Below are 6719 nucleotides of genomic sequence, written 5' to 3' on the forward strand. Positions count from 1 at the left end.
AAAATTTTTGTGCTTATTCGGAGAAACAATTTGGCAAGGCAGTTAAAGTGGTTCGAAGTGATAATGGAACAGAATTTCTCTGTTTATCGGCCTTCTTTCGGGAAAAAGGTATTGTCCATCAAACAACTTGTGTGGGAACCCCGCAGCAAAATGGTAGAGTGGAAAGAAAGCATCGTCATCTTTTGAATGTGGCAAGATCGTTGTTGTTTCAAGCCAATATGCCTACAAAATTTTGGGGAGAAGCTGTATTGACTGCAGCACACGTTATTAATTTAACACCAACAAAACTTCTCCGTCACAAATGTCCTCATGAGGTATTGTTTGGAACAGAGCCTTCGTATGATGAACTGCGGGTGTTCAGGTCTTTGTGCTATGCTCACAAACAGATACGAGACAAGGACAAGTTCGTCTCCCGTAGTAGAAAGTGCGTCTTTGTTGGTTACCCATACGGTAAGAAAGGATGGCACCTGTACGACTTGGACACAAATGATTTCTTTGTTTCTCGTGACGTGATATTCATGGAAACTGAATTTCCTTTCTCCTCTCAGTCAGACTCCGAAGCTTCTAGTCGTGTCGTCGAAAATTGTGACTTTGATTGGCTTCTTGACGTATCGGGAAATATTGGAAACAGGGGGAGTGTCGTTGTTTCTTCCAATGAGGAGGACTTACCCGCTAACATTGTTGCGACAGAAGAAAGGGAAGTTAGTCCTGCTGTTCTTGATGATGCGATTCTAGAAGTTGGACCAATTGTGTCTCCTATACCATCTCCTACTCGTGTTGTGTCTGATACCGTTGATAGTGGTACTGTTGTGGTTCCACCCGAACCGGAATTGGGACAAGGTAAGCGTACGAAGATACCATCTGTTCGTTTGCAAGATTACATGTTGTATAATGCTGTGGCAAGCACTCCATCTGATCACATTCTTCCCGATCACTCCATCAGCAACTCTCTCGACACGGTCCAAGGTACTTCACTATATCTTCTCACAGATTTTATCACTGATGCATGTTTTTCGACTCGGCACAAAGCTTTTCTTGCAGCTGTTACTGCCTCGGTGGAACCACGAAATTATAAAGAGGCTATTAAAGACAAACGTTGGACGAATGCTATGGGTAAAGAAGTTGGTGCTCTTGAGGAAACCAACACGTTTAGTTATGTTGATTTACCTGCGGGAAAAGTTGCTCTTGACACAATGTGGGTGTATAAAGTCAAGTATCACTCTGATGGAAGTATAGAGCGGTATAAGGCGCGTCTTGTGGTGTTAGGAAATCGGCAGGTTGAAGGTCGAGATTTTGCTGAAACGTTTGCACCGGTGGCAAAAATGACAACCGTACGGAGTTTGTTACGTATTGTAGCTGCCAATAATTGGGAAGTGCATCAAATGGACGTCCATAACGCTTTCCTCCACGGTGATCTTCATGAAGAAGTGTATATCAAGCTTCCGCAAGGTTTTACACATCCTGAACCAAATAAAGTGTGTCGTCTTCATAAATCACTTTACGGGCTCCGGCAAGCACCTCGTTGTTGGTATGAAAAACTTTCGACAGCCCTTACTAAAGCCGGTTTCGTTCAGTCCTACTCTGATTACTCTTTATTTACTTACACTCGTGGGCGTGTGGAGATTCGTTTTTTAGTTTACGTTGATGATCTTATTGTTTGTGGAAATGATAGTGAAGCAATCCGCAAATTTAAGTCATATCTAGCCGAGTGTTTCCATATGAAAGATTTGGGCAAGCTCAAATATTTTTTGGGTATTGAAATAGCTCGTAATGAGGAAGGTTTTATGCTGACACAGAGAAAATATGCTTTGGATATAGTTCGTGAAACTGGTCTCCTTGGTTCACGACCAGCTGATACACCCATGGAACAGAATCATCACTTAGCTTCGGATACGAGTCCTCTCATTCCTGAGCCAGCTTCTTATCGAAGGCTAGTAGGACGGCTTATTTATTTAGCTAATACTCGTCCTGATATTTCATACTCTGTTCACATCTTGTCGCAGTTCATGCAAAAGCCACGTGAAAGGCATATGGCAGCGGTGTTACGAGTCGTCACGTATCTTAAAGGGACAGCGGGACAAGGTATCTTGCTCAGTTCTCGGTCTGATTTACAACTCTCAGTTTATTGCGATGCCGATTGGGGTAAGTGTCCATTGTCACGGAGGTCTTTAACAGCCTATGTTGCGTTGCTTGGTGGGTCTCCGATATCTTGGAAGACTAAGAAACAAAAGGTGGTGTCGCATTCTTCTTGTGAAGCTGAGTATCGTGCTATGTCTACTGCTACACGTGAGATATTGTGGTTACGACAACTCTTTACCGATTTGGGTTTTCCACCAACGTCACCGGCTCGACTGTTTTGTGATAGTAAGTCTGCACTGTATATTGCCGCAAATCCCGTGTTTCATGAAAGAACGAAGCATATCGAGATTGATTGTCATCGGGTACGTGATGCCATTAAAGGAGGAATTCTCACTACAGCACATGTTGGTACTAAAGAGCAATTGGCGGATGTTTTAACTAAGGCGTTGGGTAAACCGCAGTTTCTTAATTTGATGTCCAAGATGAGCGTTTGTGATCTACACGCTCCATCTTGAGGGGGAGCATTGGGCCGATATACAATGGGCCTCGATGTTTTACCGATATAGTTACCGACTTGTATCGTTGTTGCTTGGGCAGCACTCTTCAGGTTAGGGTTTATCTATGTTGTATATATACTTTGTATAACCCCCGATGAATACATACACAAAAACATTCTATTCTTCTTTACATTTCTAAAGACCTGAATGGAACAAATCTCGTTGTATTGGGCTGCGATTAAAGCTGGAGATCGAGTTGATAGTGCACTGAAAGACATGGCTCTAGTTATGAACCAGTTGGATTGAACTAATGAAAGGAATCGAAGCTATCAAGTCTTATCGATATCTCTGCCCTTTTGAATCCCACGATTCCATTGATAACTTGTTACTTGATCTCTACAAGGTATAACAACTTTCTCAGTCTGATGACTAATTATTGTGAAGCTACTTCTGTGCTCATGTATGTTAACTATGATTGGTTTGGTGGGTTTTGCAGAAGTCAGGGAGGATTCAAGAGGAAGCAGAGTTGCTTGAACACAAACTGAAAACACTTGAGCAACAAGACACGCACTATGGTGGTAGGATCATAGCTGTGAAAAGAAGCTACGGGAAGCAGAACAACAAGACTATTGAGCTAGAGAAAGCGCGGTAAGAACTGAAGTTTGTGCATACCCACCACTACAGATATCTCCTATTTCCGCTTTAAGAGTAGTTTCTCTGACTTTGTTAAAAATATAGGATTCTAGGGAACTTAGCTTGGGTTTACTTACAGCTTCATAACTATGGAATTGCATAGCAGTATTACATACAGGTTTGTGTGACAGACGACCATTGAGCTTATTAAAACATGGTATTCTTTTCATTGCCTTAACATGTAAAATGGGTTTTTACTGTGATAGGAATGCTTTGTCTTTGGAGCCTGACAATAACAAGCTGTGCAATCTTGCGGTCTGTTTGATACGTTTGGATAGAATCTTGGAAGCTAAATCTCTTCTTGAGGATGTAAGACAGTCTCTAGGAAATCAATGGAGCAACAAATCATTTTGGAAGTCTTTTGAACGGGATACTGATATGTTAGCAGAAAGAGAACGGGCCACAGTAGCGGATAATCCAGAAGAATTGTTGAGAAGTAGCTCTGCAGATAACATCTCTTCAGGGAAAGTTAACGAACCAAAATAGATGGATCGGGTGGATCAACCATTGAAATTCTCATACTCAAGCTTCCCGTTGTCATCTTTTTGTTGTTGTTCTCTTTCTTTTTTCTGCATACTCTCCATGTTTTTCATGAATTTCTCATTTTTATAAAATCTGAAATGTTTAAACATTTATACTAATCAACCTCAAATGAAATAAATTTTATACTAATCAAAATTTATAAACATATATTTGAAATGCTATAATTTCATATTCTACTTAAAATTATTTATTTTCAAAAAACAAAATTCAAATATAAGAGACTCAAAATTATATCCTACCATTGAGAAAATTTTTTTAATTAAGATTCTTAAAGTTCTTATTTTACTAAAAATACATAATATACTAATTAAAAATTTTAAGAGGCCCAAAAATATAACCCTCCATTGGGGTTGCCCTTTACGTCCATCTAGAATTAGTACCTGCGATATTTAAACTCTTCAACTTTTTGATTTTTAATTTAAAATTTATAAGTTATTTTCACATACATGGTAACAAATGTTCATATATTATTATTATATATGAATTAAATGTTTTTGTATATTTTTTGTTTATGGTTTAATATTTTTTATTATACTGATAGATATTTTTATATAATTATAAAGATTTATTCTCCCTAAACCGTCTAAAATTATCTAAATCTACTCGTTGGGTCACCATCCGTTTAGTGCCTTAAGCTTTTTTGAACACTGATTAAAAAAGTTAAATCATGCATACCACACAACAATTTGGACATACAGTTTGCCTATTTTACCCCTCAATTAGTGTTAACCTCTTTTTTTTTTTTTTTTTTTTTACAAATGCACTTTATTTCCAAATACATTCATTGCATTTAATAACCAACAAGAAATTAGACGTGCCAAGCTACGCTTGACCGTTTGCGACTGATCTACATTGTGTTTCACTATAAATCTCCGTATCTAATCTCATACAGCGAACGGAACTTAACTTTGATGTAGGTCTCATCCTAGAATTTTGGAACCTGCAAGGGTGAGACAAATTAACCAGGCTTGATTAAATTATTGATGCTATGGCTATGGTTATTTACACTATCAAACACAGTAGATATAAAATTTGGAGCACTGTTTAATTCACTCATCAACCACCAGTAAAATCATGTAAAAACTCTATTGTTTCCCCTTCTAGGAAATTTCACAATATTATGAAATCAACAAACGAAGGATTTGATTCTGTCCTGTCACAATCCACATGTGCAATTGCCTCTACACCATCCAACACACTTCTTCAATCCTTATGAGAAACTTCTCCGTACGTTCCTATAAATTTCCACCACACGAAAATTTATTTCCAACGCGAAACAAGAGTCTTAATTCCCACTCTGGCTTAACTCGTCTCCATTAAATGCTTCTAATTTCTTCTTCTACCCACAAAACTTTATTTTAACGCATTATATATAAAAATTGATTGATTGATGAGAGGAGGTACGGAAGGTCATATTTTGAGTACGGTGCCAGTTAAGATTGTCCAATATACGAATAGGATATTTTAAGTGAAAAGTACATGCATTATGCATGAATCTTCATTTATGATTCTATTTGTCTATTTCCTCAGGTAGGGTTCACTCATTCTTCTTTCGTTAGGCAAGCTAGCTAGCCAGTGTATTTAGTATGGCCATTGTTTTTAATATTGCTTTATCTTCTCGGATTTTACCGGATCATTCAAGCTTTTTGACACAATACAACACTCATTGTCTTCTTATTTTTACACTTATAGGTTAAGAGTTAAAACTATATATCCAGCTCTAGACACTGAAAACAATCAACAATGAACTCTTATTAATTGAATATGGTGGTGAGATTGTAGTGAAAACAAATTACTGCTAAGATAAATCTAAAAGTATTGACTTAGTTAGTTAAAGGGCAAGAAACGAGAATTTATTTCGGTGCATGAGAATTCTTAGAGTTATTTTTTTATAAAATAGCAAAAGCATACTGGCAAAAAGTTGAGTAGAAATGAAAAACGTTATTTTTTTCTAGATGAAAACTTAAAATATTTTTAATTCGATAATCTGGGATTTAACTCGTTTAAGAGTATATATATTTAAAATTAGATCACACTATTAATGATGAAAAAAGATAATTATCTCTGATTAATTGGCTATAGGTATCTACATGAAGAACATAATTTGATACAAGAAAATATTACGCGTTCTACAAGTAGTTTATAAGAGCCAAACTGTATACAAAACTTCATTTGACAAATTAATTTTCCAGTAACATATATATATATATATATATAATAAGTAAAAATAGTCCAAAATTTTGAATTACTCATGTTCCTTCTTCATCCATGAAATTAATTTTATCACCATTGAGTGCAAATATTCATGTCAAATGGTTTGAAATTTCTTGGTTTTGTTTAATCATAAACTTTTGTAAAGTGTTGCCTGCATTTGCCTTTGCATTTTCCAACGAACAATTCGGTTGATTCGTTTCTTGATATCTGGAAGAAGAAGAAAAAAACTGCATTATTATATAACAGTACTACAAAAATAAAATAAAAAGGAGTCTGGCCAGAACGTGAACACGAATAGTTTAGTTTATTACTCGTTACGCGTCTTAATTAAATTCTAGTGCCGACTAAACTATTTTAATTCTATTAACTGCAGGTTAGTTTTGTTTAGAAACAGTGTAAGATTATTCTAAGGTTTGACGATTTTACTTTAGTTTAATTAATTATATAGTACTTTTGTTTAGTGTAATACATACAATATGCAGGTTGATCAAAGGAATCTAAATTTGATTTAAATATATAGTAAAAAAGCCTTATTACAGAGAGAATTTTACGTGTGCAAAAGTGGACACAAAGAAGTAGTTAACGCGGTTTTTAAAAGTCCCATTAAGACAGAGATGCACCAGCTATAACCTTGTGCCTTACCTTGGTAAACATGACTTCAGCTACTTTAACGTTTAAGATTCTAAAAATTAT

This window comes from Camelina sativa, chromosome 17 (assembly GCF_000633955.1).
Source record: "Camelina sativa cultivar DH55 chromosome 17, Cs, whole genome shotgun sequence".
Classification (NCBI taxonomy): Eukaryota; Viridiplantae; Streptophyta; class Magnoliopsida; order Brassicales; family Brassicaceae; genus Camelina; species Camelina sativa.